We start from the raw sequence: 14,049 nt of genomic DNA on the forward strand, positions 1-14,049 counted from the left end.
GCCAGCTGATTACAGACTGAAACCTCCACAAACTGTGAGCTAAATAAAACTTTCCTTCCTTAATTTTGGGTGTTGAGTGTTTTGTCTCAGCAACAAGAGAAAAGTAACCAAGACAGACCCCAATGCTCACTGCTGGCAAATGCATCCTCCCATCAGGTTCTTGTCCCAGGAAATGGGGATGAGTCTCATCACCCCTGTGTCTCTAGAGGTAAGCCGAGATGAAGTCCACAAAATGCTCTGGCAGGTGGTAGGTGTTCAAATAGTTGTTCCACTGTGCACTTCTTCCTCCTGCAAGTCTTGGTCACACAGTGAAGCAAGAAACATGCCCCGTACCACCACCCCAGAGTGGGCCCTAACCACTGTACTCTGCACTCAGCCTCTCCAGCCTCAGACCTGAGTAGAGCCAACAGTGTCATATGCAGCCTGTTTACAGCTAGCCCCATGGCAGGAGGTGTGCGTGGATGTCACAGCTGGCCTCTCCCATGGAGTTACCAAGCTGTGACTCAGGCACTGAAGTCTTTTATTTTTTCACCAACTACAAGACAAGAGAGGCAGCCTCACAACACCAGCCAATGGCCGATGGCCTCCTCACTCTCCACATCATACTCCCTGCCCTTTGCAGTCTTCTGGTCGTTACCCTTGCCTTTGACCCCCACCAGAATACCCCTCTGCTCCCTGCTTTCTCACAGGGGCCTTATATCAGATGTGGGGCTTAGACCTGACCAAGGAGGAAACAAGATTAATGTGGGATATTCCCAAGTTGGTATTTTTTATGAGAACGTGTCCAGTGTGATTTATTTATCGTTTCTTAAAAGACAAAGTGAAACAGTTTATGTGGTGTTACAGTGGATCTGGAATGGAAACACAGGGACTCAGACTTGTTCTTCCTTCCCCCGTGCCACACCCCCTCTCACGTGGTGCTGTTGTAACTTACCTTTTGGCTGTCGTTTAATGGACAATTATGTAAATTAACTCATACATTTATAGTCAAAAGATTTTTTACTAGAGTTTCAAGGTAATTTAATAGAGAAAGAGCCTAATAAATGACCCTGGAACCGCTGCATATCTATATACAAACAAGTAAAGTTGGACCCCTACCTCACACCATATGAAAAAAATTAATTCAAAATAGATCAAAGACTTGAATGTAAGAGCTACGACTAGAAAATTCTTAGAAGAGAACATCAGTATACATTTTCATGTACTTGGATTAGACAGTGTTTTTTATGTGATGTCAAAAGTACAAATAACCAAATACAAAGATTTGAGAAATTGAACATTAAAAACTTTACATTTCAAAGGACACTATTAAGAAAGTGAAGATAGCCCACTGAATGGAAGAAAATATTTTTAAATAAAGTATCTAGTAAGTGTCTCATATCCTAGTATCCAACATATGTAAAGAGCACTTACAAGTCAATAAGAAAAGGACAAATAATCCAATTTTTAAAAATGGGTAAAAGATTTGAATAGACATTTCCCCCAAAGAAGATATACACATGGCTAAGAATCTTATGAAAAGACGTTTGCTGGGTATGGTGGCATACATCTATAATCCCAGCACTCAGGAGGCTGAGGCAGGAAGGTAACTGCAAGTATGAGGCCGGCCTGGGCTACATATTGAGACTCTGTCTCAAAAAACAAAAAAAGGTGTTCAACATCATTAGTCACTGGGGAAATGCAATCAGAACCACAAAGAGATACCACTTCCCAGTAGGAAGACTATAATAATAATATTTTTAAAACAGAAAACGCATTGTCAGAAACATGGAGAAGTTGGAACCCTCAAACATTGCTGGTAGAAATGTAAAATATTACATCCACTGTGGAAAACAACTTGGCAATTCCCCAAAAGTCATACAATTACCATTTGATTCATCAATTCCATCTCTAGGTACACACACCAGAGAACGGAAACGCGTATCTCATACAAATGCTTGCACACGAATGTCCATAACAGCATTATGTATAATAGCCAAAAAAGTGGACACAGCTCAAGTCTCCACCCATCCAATGAAAGGATAAACAAAATGTATATCTGTACAATGGAATATTATCCAGTCAAAAGAAGAAAGGAAGTGTTGATATATGCTACAACACAGATAAACTTGAAAATGAACTTGAAATGCCCAGAAGAGAAAAATCCAGAGAGATTTAAGAAAAGAGAGAGAGAGGAGTGGTTTCTAGGGGTTAGGGTGGTGGTAGAATGAGTGACTGCTAACGGGTGGGGGTTTTGAAGGGTGATAGATGGAAATGTTCTACAATTAGTAATACATTTATACATTGTACAACTTTATGAATATATTAAGAACCACTAACTAGATGCTCTTACAGGGTAAAATACGTATATCAATTTTTAGAAAGTGGCTGGATAGAGGAGGAGGAGATCTTGGAGACCACCAAGCCCAGTGCCCACCCCCTCTACTCCATGGGGGAGGCCAGAGAGGGGGAGGATTATGTAGCAAGTTGAAGACAGAGCACGCACTAGATCCCAGACTGTCACCACCTCCTCCCTCTGCCCTGACTGTTAAATCCTAGAGAGCAGGAACTTGTATATCTTTCCCTCTGGTAACAAAGCACAGGACTGAGCCCATTGCAGAGGCCATAGTCAGGGTGTAGCATTTCGAGAGAGCAGATAGAGACCCCATCCAGTGAACCCCAGAAAATGGGCCACAGGCCTTGGTAACGCAAATGACCTCCCCCACCCCATTTGTTTCATCTCTCCCGTCTTCCTTTTCTTTCTCTTGAATTCCTCACATGACACAGAACACCGGGCTTGAAGCCTGGAGTGAGGTGGGAGATCCTCACCTTTAAAACCTGCATTCCAAAGGGGGCTGCTGCCTTCCACACCCTATTTATGGGTTAGGTTTATGCTCCTCCTGGGCCAGTTATGTAGCTAAGAAGATGGAATTCTCAAGAAGGCCAGGCCTGCTGCGGGTACTGTGTGACAGGTAGCCCCACCAGACTCAGAGAGTGGGGGCGGAAGGGAGTGGTGCTTTACTATCAGAAGAGGGAGGGAGGCTCGCAGTCCTGATCGCAGTTGCCCTCTTCTGCAGGGACTGGGAGTACCATGCTGTGGGATGAGCCTCTGGCTAGGGAAGCAAGCAGACATGATGTTTAAATGCAGAGAGGTCCACACTCTGAGACCCAGCTTTTTTGCATGCAGGTCAGCAAGTGACCCCAGAGCCTTAGACTCCTACACTGCAAAGTGAACACAATAACTCCCAGCCCCTAGAGTTGTACGTATTTGAGGTGAGGAAATAAAGTGACAGCCAAAAGCCTGGCTCACAGTAGGGGTTGTGATAAGGGTGGTTGTATCACTATTGAGGCTTTGGGCAGGTAGCCTGAGGTCAGGATTGGGGACTCTGAGAAAATGTTACAGACACTGGGGCTTCCCAAAGCCCAGATCCCTGCCACAGGGTGAGGTGGGGACCACTGCCCCCGGGGGAAGTATTATATATGATGTCATATCTGTGGGCCTGAGAAGGGGCTTGACTCATGGGATCCTGGACTCGGGTCAGACCAGCCCTGCCCCAACCTGCTGGGTACTTTGGCCTGCTGGTCTGCCCTTTCTGAGCCCAGTGAGAGCTGCTGCCAGTGACGGCTTAGGGCTCCGGCTCACTCAAGGCTGCTATGACCAGCAGTCTCACCTCCTGAAGTGGCCTGCACTGCCTGTTTTGTAGAAAGATGGAGCAGCCCTCACTGCAGAGCTGGGCATCTGTTCTTTGCCAAGCCCCGTGCAGGGGCACAGGGACTCACAGATGAGTTGACTCAGGCCTGTCTTCAAGGTGCCTGCAGCACAAATAGACATCTTTATCTGGACAAGGGTTGTTCAGGCTCTGGTTCCTACATCATCTCGCGCAAGTCACCACTTCCCCGAGGAGCTCTGAGGAGCCCCATCCCCTCATCCCTAAGGGAAGGGGTTAAATGTGAGGGCAACCGGAAGCGAGGCCCACAGCCCCAAAGACCTGAAGGAGCGGCCCTGCCCCCATACCTCAGCGAGTCTAGTGACATCATCCCCAGCCCTCTCCCGTTTCCTCAGCAACTGGGGTGCTGGCCGAGGCTCCCCAGGGATCCAGACCGTCTGGATTTCCTTGCACATAACTCTACCTCATCCACATTTTCACAATTAAATTGTCAGTTTGGGTTAAGTGTTGTCTGCGGATGGCTGTCAACCTCTCTCTGGCTCTCCTCACTCTTTGCGCAGAGCGGGTGAGAACATCTTGCCCCATTTCTCAGTGCTGTGGGCCAAGGCTGAGAGTAGGAGTCAGGGGCCCAGCTCGGCCATATGCCTGCTGTGTGTCTTGGGCAAGTTGATTCCCCTCTCTGGGCCTAGGTCTCTCTGTCTTCAAAATGGGGTTAATCATGTCTGCTCAGCTTTCTTCCCTCCCAAGGCAGCTACCAGGCTCACAGGAACCCGTACCTGACAGGGCTTAGCAACCGTGAGGCTCAGCTCTGAGACCTGGATGGCCAAGAAAATGAGTAGACAGACCCCAAGAGGGATCTCGGAGTCTTGCCTACCAGATAGATTGGTGTTCCCTCTGGCTCTCTGGCTGCAAATCAGGCCCAGGTCTTCTACGGCCCTCCTCACAGTTGGTTGTATATTTAAAAGTCCTCTTCCTGAGGCTGCGTGTGGCAGCACACACCTGTAATCCCAGGCTGAGGCAGGAGGATCTCCAGGAGTTTAAGGCCAGCCCAGGCTACAAGTTGAGTTCAAGGCCAACCTGAACTGTGTAATGAGACCCTGTCTCAAAAACAACAACAAAAACAAACCAAAAAAAGTGCTCTTCCTAATAGGGCCTGGCCCCAGAAGTGCAGGATAGAAGCATTAGGCCAGGTCAAGGGCCAGGTCAAGGGCCCTGCTTCCCAGGACAGATGTGCCCACACCAGCGAGCACAGTACTTCCTCCTGCTGCCCTGCTTTTCCCCTCAGGCTCCCTCTCCTCTCGCCTCACCATCCAGCCTCAGACCCGCCCCAGCCTGGAGCCCGCACCCACCCCTGCTCTCCCTCCTGCAGACCATCTCATGTCTGCCCCACCCCCAAAACCCAGCGTGCAGCCCAGCCCTCGAGGCCCTTCCTAGCGGTGTCCTCCTTCCCTCATTTTCCCCCCTGTCCCCAGCTCCTTGCTTACCCCTCCCTGACTCTGTCTCTCTCTCTTTCTTCTCTGCTTCTCGTTTCCCCTGCCGGCAGCCCCTCCCCCACCCTCCCCCAGCCCGGCCACCTGATGATTCCTCTCCCACCTGCACATTATTTATACAGACGTGCGTGCTCAGCACAGACGAGCTTTCCATCTGGAACGGTTTACGTACCTGGCAGGAGAGGAACCAACCTTTATCAGGACGACAGCCCACACCCCCAACATTTCACATACATCATCTCCTCCTTGTCAGGCCCCACTGCAACCCTAGGCAGCAAATCTTACCCCTCCTATTTTTCAGGTGAGAAAACAGGCTCAGAGAAAGAAGGGTATCCACCCAGAGCTGGCTGGGGGCTGAAACACGAACGGTGACAGTGCGGAGCCCAAGCTGACTTTCGGCTCGGTTCGGGCACGCAGGCTGGGGCTGGGTGGGGAACGTTCGCTGGCCCGCCGGGTGTGTGGGAGCCGCAGTGCTCCTCTGGCTCTGGTGCGGCCCTGGGCGTAGAGCAGTGGATGAGGCAGAGCCGCCATGGCCCTGTGCACCTCCCAGATCAGCGGGGACATCGCAGGGGCACTGGGGGTCAAAACCCCGAGGATGTGTGCGGGGGTGGCACATCTCTCAGTGATAACGTGGGAAATGACACTAGACAAATAGTAGCATGGGTTTTTTTCCCCTTTTTTTAAATTTAAGCACGATTTAGGTATACATAATGATCACGTCCCTGGTACATGAGTACATTGTATCACGGACTCATTTGTACCTGTACACCATGTATCTTGATGCTTTTTTTCCCATTCCCCTCCCCTCCTTTCAGCTCCTCTTCCTCTCCCCGTTCACAAAGCTCTGTTTGCATTTTATCCTTCCTATTTTTTCTTTCCTTCCTTTCCCTCTCCCCCTGCCTAGTTCCCTTTTCCGTTTGAACAGTTTCTTCCTATTTTACGATATCTATAACATTTTGGTTTGCATTTACACTTTCAGAGAGATAATGTGATACTTACACATGTGCCCAAAGTATTTCACTCATGGTTATGGTCTCAAGGTCCGTCCATTTAGCTAGAAATGTCTCAAGCTTATCCTTCTTTACCACTGAGTAATACCTCCTTATATTAAAAAAAAAAAAGTATCTTTTTTATCCATTCCTCCATTGATGGGCATTTGGGTTGCTTCCAAGATTTAGCTATTATAATCTGTGCTGTTATAAACATGGGTGCCCATAGATCACTGTGGTATGATGTTTTTAATTCTTCTGGGAAGATACCCAGAAGGGGAATAACTGGATCAAAAGGGACCGCTAGTCCTAGTTTTTTGAGAATGTCCACACTGATTTCCACAGTGGTTGCACCAGCCTACACTCCCACCACTAGTGGAGAAGTGCTCCTTTTTCCCCACAGTCCCTCCAGAAATGACATTAGACAAATGCATGTTTTCAGCTTTTTCACTCTTTAAGCTTCATGTCTTTGTTGCTACCTAACGCCATGTCTAGATTCCTGGCTTGAAACAATGATAGACTCTCCGGCTTCTGTGGGCTATCCAGAGTGCTCAGCTGACTGTGCTGAGCTCAGTCACGCTGCTGCGTTTGGTGGGTCAGCCAGGGCCAGGCTACTTGGGACAGCAGGGCCTGTCTCTGCACAGCCCTCTGACCACTCAGGGGTCTAGCCCGGGCACCTGGCATTGCAGCCATTTGGGCCCCAAGAAGGAGAGAGAGGAGCACCAAGGCCTTGAGGCTGGAGCTTCAGGACACACAACATTGCTCACCTCCTGCCCACCCACTGGGCAAGTAAGCCAGAAGCTGGCCAAGTTCAAGGGCGGGGAAATACACTTCACATTTGGGTGGAACCGCATTCCACAGAGATCTATGTCCTAGGATGGGAGGAATTGGTTCTGTTAAGAAGCTGCTTCACTGGCCTTCCCAGGAGTGTTCAAAACCAGTGACAAATGACCACAAGCCTTCTGGGCTGGGTATGAGAAGGGATTTCCCTGTACCCTGCACCTCCCACCGAGGGATGCATGCCAAATTGCTCCCTTCCCTCAGCCTCAGTGTCTCTGTGTGTATGGTGGGGGCACTGGGCATGGTGGATCTCTGGGCCTGTGTTGGGGAAACTCCCTCCTCTGCCCCCAGATGTCTGCAGAGACAATGAATTGTGTTCAAGTTCATTCAGGCAAGTGGAAGGCTGAGTGTAGAAGAAAATGCCATCTTGAGGGCCTTGTCCCAGAGCCCACCGTTCCATATTGCACCGCTTCTGGTGACAAGTGCTCCCCCTGGCCAACCCCAGAGCCCCTCCTCGGGGCGATGACAGCTGTCACTCAAGGGGAGTGCACTAGACTCAAGCAGCCAAGCAGCCCCTTCCCTGGGACTGACAGAGGGAGGAGGCAGAGGGTCTCATCTGCCTGGAATTCCCAGCTGGGGTTGTAGGGGGCCTTCTCCCAGGGAGGAGAAATGAGACCCAGGCAGTTCAGAGAGCAGCGAGAAACAGAAGTGAGTTTTAGCCACACAGCCCTCGGAGGACCAGGTAGGCCCAGCTGTTCCTCAGTCACTCTGAGACCCTGACGTCTCCTGAGGCAGCCTAGCCGGTCGGTGTCGCTTGTGTTTAAGCTAGTTAGGGCTGGGTTTCTCTCCTGGAGCTAAAAGAGGCCTGAGAAACACAAACATTGTCTCCTGAGCAGCCACTAGCACGATGAAACAATCGCCAGTTGAAAGCGGCCTTTCAGAAGTGACGCCCTCACAGACGTGATGGGAGGTGTTTTGCTATGTGCACCCAGGAAAGAAACCTCTCCACCGGCCCTGGCCCCCAGGCTGCTCCCTCTGCACTGTAGAATAACAATATCTCCAGTGAGGTCCCGAGGAGGAGGAGGAGGAGGAGGAGGAGGAGGAGGTGGTGAAGGACGTGCCCACAGCCGCAGGTGTGGAGCGGGGCTCACTCTGGAGCTGTAGGGTCTTACCTACCCCTCCACACACAGGCGCAGGTCCTGAGAGCACACTGGCAGCTTTCCTTCATGCTGTCGCCCAGCACCTCAGGAGGCAGCAGGTTTGTGCAAAAGATGATGTCAAAGCTTTCAGCAGTCGAGCCACTGAACCCAAGGGCCAGGCTGCTTGCTGTGCTGACATTTGGTCCTGTGACCCCCAGGTCTGGAGGATCTGGCCTTCAGACCAGGCCACCCCCGGGGCAGGAGACAGCCAGGCAGGCCCCCACTAATCTGGCCTCTCAGACAGGCCTTTCTCAAAGCATTTGGGCTGGAAACTACTCCCCTTAGTCTCTCTGTGTCCACCTTGGGACGCGATGTTGAGATTTCTGCCAGTGTGATCTAGGACCAAAAATGGGGATCTCAAAAATGGTCCTGGGAAGCCAGCACCATCCCAGTGGCTGGGGTCAGGAAAAGGAGAGCGTCTGTGAGCTTCCTTCCTTCACATTCACAGCTTGTAGTCAGGAGACTAAGATTTGGGTTGTAGAGGTAAAAAAGCCCTTGGAGGTTTCCTAGTTCAACTTTTCACCTAGTGGTGATTGAGGCTTGGAGAAAGCAAATTATACCTGCTTTTTCAGAGCCAGCCAGTGGTAGTGCTCACGCTGCAGGCCAGCCCTCCTCATCCCCATCCAGGGCCCTGGAAATAGCCCACGCGCCCCCACCCTCCCCACCAAGGCTTTGGCCCCCGGGGAAGGAAGCTGAGGTGAGCGGAGGGGTCAGCAGGAGCCAGCATGGTGAGCGGAACTGCAGCTGCCCTCACCCCTGCATCCTTTCAGCCTCGGTGCCTTCCTGGGCAGGGCACGGGGAAGCTGGTGCTGGAAAGATGTGTGCCCCTGGCCAATGGCCATCCTGTGACTCTGGCTAGCAGGAAACTCTCAGCACTACTCACAATCAGATAATTAGAATCACTGACTGAGGAGAGGGAAATATAGTCACCCCCATGGCAGCAGCCGCTGGAGTGTGCCTGCCCTGCCCTGAGCCTGCAGCCCAGGTGGCCAACGCAGGCCTGCCTTACAGTGGCCCTGCAGGAAGGCTGGGCACGAGGCAGGAGAATGAAAAGGGAAGGGGAAAGGTCAGTGAATTCTAAAGATGAAACTCAAGCCTTCCCGCAAGTGCCTCAGGGAATCCACTGCTAAAGTATACCCTGTTACACAGCAAGCAGCAAGGGGGACAAGGTGGGCCAACCCTTGCTCCAGGTCCCCTTCGACTTTCAGTCCAAGCTAGAAATCCTCCCTGATACCGCCTTCCCCAGCAAGGGGTTTCCAGTGCTAGCTGAGCCCAGATCTTCATCCACAGGACAGAGCTGGGTGGCTTGAGGAGGAGGGGTCAGGCTTGGGCTTCAGGAGAGTTGGGACTGTCTCCTGGCCTCCCTCAAGTCTGATGAGACAATGGGAAGTTAACACCTCCTCCCCCAACCTGTTCACTGCAGGCCATAGCTATACTGCACTCTGAGCTGAGAGACCTGAAAGGACCCCCTGTTGAGCCTTAGCCTTCATGTCTGTGAAATGGGGACACTAATCTTGATTGTGGAAAATGTAAAAGATTTTGTGGGATTGTATTATTTTGATCTTACAGGAAAGAAAACTTAAGTCTTGGAGAGTTTAAACACCTTGCTCAAGATCACCCACAGCTACAAATAAAATTGGGCAAAATCTGTGGTGGAACCCAAAATCTCTATTGTGGTTCCAGATTGCTTTGGTACTACTCCAGCTGGGAGCCAGAAGATTTCTTATGCAAACATTTGCAGGCTACTGAACCAAGGCCACCTAGAGTGGCTCTGGCCTGGTGACGGTGGAGCAGGGGAAACAGGGTCACTTCTGAGTCCTTGTCCCCTGCCTCTTAGTTGGAGCAGCCTTGCCCTCTCCTCACTTCCTAAAGGTCCCACCCAGAGCCCCATGGCCTTCCCATCGCTTCTCCCATCCGATCCCAGCGTTCTGGGCTGGGAGACTGGATGTCCCAGGGTGTGCTCACAAGGACAGTGCGGTGACTGTGTGCAGGGTTATATGCACAGTTGGAGCTGCGGGCTTGGGAACGGTGTGTGTTCTCACCACGTATGCAAACTGGTTTGTGTATGAGCTGATTGGAGGCGAGCTGTGTGTTCAGCCTCAGCCTAAGGAATGTGTATGGCCGTTTCACAGCTGTGTGCTGCTGAGTGTGTGTGGGTATATGATGTGTCCAAGGATCTCCTGAGTACTGTGTTTGCAACCATTGGTGATATGTCCCAGCTCTATGTGTAAGAGGGACTGGCTGTCCGTGTGTGGTGGTTCTTGTGGGGCTGAGAGGCTGATGTAAGCGTTGTGTGTTGTATGTGAAGGTGGGGGGGTTAGGGGGGCAGCCTGTGAGTGCCCCTTCATTTGCACCTGCACAGAATGGGGAAAAACATCAGGCACTTTTTGGGACATCGAACAAGCCCTTTCTCATAAAGTTTCCATTTCCCTTTCTGTTAATGAGCTAGATTTTGCTCAAGAGCATTCTGACCTTGGGGTTCCTAAGACGGGAAGACAGAAGCTTATGAAACCATAGCCCCTGGCAGACTGTGAAAAAGAGGGGGACCCGACTTGGGATTTGCGGCAGGTCTGGCTGGGGGAAGGGGCGGCCCAGCCCTAGGCTGGGCTCCACCTCTTTGGTTCCCTTTACCTTTTGAAGACTCCCCAACATTTGCCAAGGAATCACCAGCCAAGCTTGGTGCCCAAGGTTTACAGCGCTGCCCTTCTCTGCTGAGAGGATGGGATCGTGGACCAAACTCAGGAACTGGAACCAGCAGCCAAGAGAGACGGTACCACGAAGGGCCAGGACTGGACAGGGGCACAAGTCTCACGACCCCTGGCACCTGTGAGAAGCAAGCTGAGAGACAAACACCTAGAGATGCGGGGGCCCCAGACTGAGATCCAAGTTCGACGTCCCTCTGTCGGGTTGAGATTCCTTGTCCAGTTGCTGCGAGGATTCGAGATGGGCCTTAAGTGGGCCCTGAGCGCGTCTGGCGCTCAGCAGGTATGCAGCAGGCACGCTCGGTAAACACCAGCTGTGGCGAGCAAGTCTGCCTCTGTACCTCAACAGGGTGTGAAGTCGTCTGGAGCGGCTGACGGGCGCCGTGGGTCCGAGGCGCCCGCAAGGACCTTCCCCCGCCCCTCGCGCGCGCCCGGTGGGGTTTCGGCACGCTGACGTGGGCGGATCAAAGCGGCCGCCCGCGCCTTATAAAGCAGATGGGGCGGCCTGCTCCGCAGAGCGCGCCGGCACGGGGGAGAGCCGCGGCGAGCAGGCAAGAGCAGGCCCGGGGTGAGCGGGGCACAGCCGAGAGAGCAGCCCGAGTCCGCGCCACCATCCGCGCGGCACCCGAACCTGCTGCTGTGCGCCAGACTCCCGGCGTCCTCCTGACGCTTGGACCAGAGGGCGCCCTCGCCGTTAGCGCAAGTGCGCTCGGCGCGCTGGGGACCGCGCTCTCCGCTCCTGGGACTGACCCGGACGGCGGGGCACGCAGGGCGCGACCGGAGAGCACCCCGAGAGGTGAGCAGTGGTCGAGACCAGACTCCAGCAGGGGTCCACCGGGCACGGGGCGCCGAGGCCGAGGGTGAAGGCGCTTCTCGCGCACCCGCCGCGAGCCCCTGGGGCACAGGGGAAGCAAGCTAAGTCCTGCTCCAAGCTTCTCCACCGCCGCACTCCCAGGAATTCCGCTTTGCGAGCGAAACCTCGTGGGCCTGGGGACGCGGACTGGAGGGGACGGAGAGTGGGGTGGGTTGCGCGGTGCCTGCGGCCCTGTCCGAGCTTTTCAGGCCTTGTCCCCTACCGCGGGCCTCGACCCCGCTCCCTCCCAGCCAGCCTGCAGATGAGGTCATGCCCGAGCCGTCCGGGGGTGGGGGGCTGGATCCCGCGGCGGAGGGTGTGTGTGGCGAGGCTGGCAAAGGCAGAGAACTCCGGCGGCTTCTACCCAATCGGGAGGTGGGGAGCGGACGCCTTGTTTTGTGAACCGCTCCCAAAGGCAACGAGGGTGGGGAGAACCGAGTTTGTTTATAGACCTGAGCTCCAGGCTGGGATTTGGGGAGGAAGAGTCCTGTACTCCGCCCCACTGCACATCTGGAGCCTCCTGGAACATCTGGCTGAGCTCGCGCCGGAGCCCCGCACTTCCACCACCGCCACCGCCCCGCTTCGAGGTGCCCCCATGTCGTGCACCGCCCTTGGGCGTTCAGAGTCGAGCCCCAGTGGGGTAGTAAAAGGATTCCCTAGTTCCCCGCCCTTCCTACCCACTTCCAAAACACCCGGTATCCGTGGCGACCCGCAGCGGCGTCCACAGACAGGCAGATTACTCGAGGCTGTGGTCACAACCAGGTTGCTGGCCAGGCCTCGCTCCGCCTCGCAGATAACCTTGAAGCCGTGCTCCCGGGTGCTCAGCGTCCCGGGATCGCCGGGTCTGCTTTGAGGGCTGCGCTGCCTGAGGCCGCTGCACCTTATTCGAGGCGTGGACTCTGCCGCTGCGCGCGGCGCCCGTCCCGCCCGGCACTGACGCGGCTGGGTAACTAAAGCTTTGCGTATCTTCCCCAGCTGCGCCCGGAGAGGCCGCCCGAGCGGGGGCTTGTAGAAACCGTACCCCAAGTCTTAGGACCACCTGTTGACAGCGCGGCGCTGGGGCTGCTGCGCTTGCGGGGTCCTGTATGTGCACAGCCCGGGGCAGCCCCTGCTGAAGGCGGGGTGACTTGGATCTGTTCCCCGGTGGGGTCAGAAGGGACCTCTGTCCTTTACACGCTGCGCTGTGACGCGAGCCCACTACGCGCCTGACCCCAGGAGACTCCGCGCAGAGCCTGAAGTAAGGGGCCGGTCAGTCAGGCCTGATCAAGGCAAGTGGATATCCTATAGAGTGACCAGGACTGAGAGGACACTCACTCCACGCCTCATCCCATGCCCAGACCCGGACCCCCGGTGCAGGAAGAGAAGTCTTGCCTGAAGTCCCACGGTGCTGGAGGCTGCGGCGATCCCACCTTGAACCGGGTTTAGCGCCCCCTGGCGGGCCGGGGGCTCCGGGAGGCGAGAGCGCGCTGACTCGCAGGACGCAGCTGAGGGTGACCCAGCGGCCCGCATGGCTCTCCTGGACGTTCTTACATGGGACAAGAATAATCTGTCAAGGCTAGAGGCCCAGACCAAGAGCCGCCTGCCCCAGCGGTGATCTGGGGCAGCGGAGGGAGAAGCCGGGCACCGCTGGAGCTGCTCGGACGGCTCAGGGAGTGGCTGGAGGCCTGGGTCTTCGTCCTCTGTGCGACCCGGGCAGCCCCTCCTCTCCCTGCAGAGCGGTGCTGGACACTGTTCCCCGCTGTAAGTCTGCGCGCCTTCTTCTGCGTGCAGCCCCTACCTCCTCCCCACCCAGGAATACTTGGCGCCTTGCGGGGTGCCTGCGCTGGGGGTGGGGGGAGTGACTGAAGTTTCGACCCCCGCAACCAGCCAACAGATGTGTGTCTCGTTCTGAGGGCTGCGGTAAACTCCCAGGACTAGTGAGACAAAGGCTTTGGAGACAGCCTAGGTGGGAGGAGAGGGCTGTCCTACACCGCGAAGCCCGCTGAGATCCTAACCCGCAAGCAAGTTTGTACTGTCTCTGTGTCGTGCGCTTCCCTGGAGGACACTGTGGAGGAGCAAAAATGTAATTCGGGGTTTTCCCCTTGCCTTCCTCTGAGTTATGCTAGAAGCCGCCCCCCCAAATACTGGAAGTGTGTGTGTGTGTGTGTGTATGTGTGTGTGCGCGCGCGCGCATACTTCAGGCACACACGCACACATTACACAGGTATACGTACTAGTGGAAACAGGCGAAGGGGAGCTCGAAGACTCAGGACTGAGAGGCTGGAAAGGCATCAGGAAACGCGTGAAGTCCAGTCGGTTGCTTTTATAGGAGGGGATACTGAGGCTGGGGTGGCTGAAGGCTTGCCGAAACGCAGAGAGTCAGCTGAGGACCCCCTCTTCCTGCTCCTGC

The 14,049-nt window shown here is 54.2% G+C and overlaps 1 protein-coding gene across 2 annotated transcripts in view; it reads left to right on the forward strand.

Moving 5' to 3' along the window:
- The first annotated feature begins 11,172 nt into the window (after positions 1–11,172).
- Positions 11,173–14,049, forward strand: part of Wnt11 (wingless-type MMTV integration site family, member 11) — a 20,281-nt gene continuing 17,404 nt past the window's right edge. The window contains exon 1 of one of the 2 annotated variants that reach the window (XM_005379875.2): positions 11,173–11,603. The gene's annotated coding sequence lies outside the window, so the exon portion shown is untranslated. Of the gene's footprint in view, positions 11,604–11,634; positions 13,401–14,049 lie in introns of those variants that run through there. The other variant, XM_005379876.2, reaches the window with a different exon arrangement.

This window comes from Chinchilla lanigera, unplaced genomic scaffold (assembly GCF_000276665.1).
Source record: "Chinchilla lanigera isolate Chin_1 unplaced genomic scaffold, ChiLan1.0 scaffold00013, whole genome shotgun sequence".
In the NCBI taxonomy this organism is placed as follows: domain Eukaryota; kingdom Metazoa; phylum Chordata; class Mammalia; order Rodentia; family Chinchillidae; genus Chinchilla; species Chinchilla lanigera.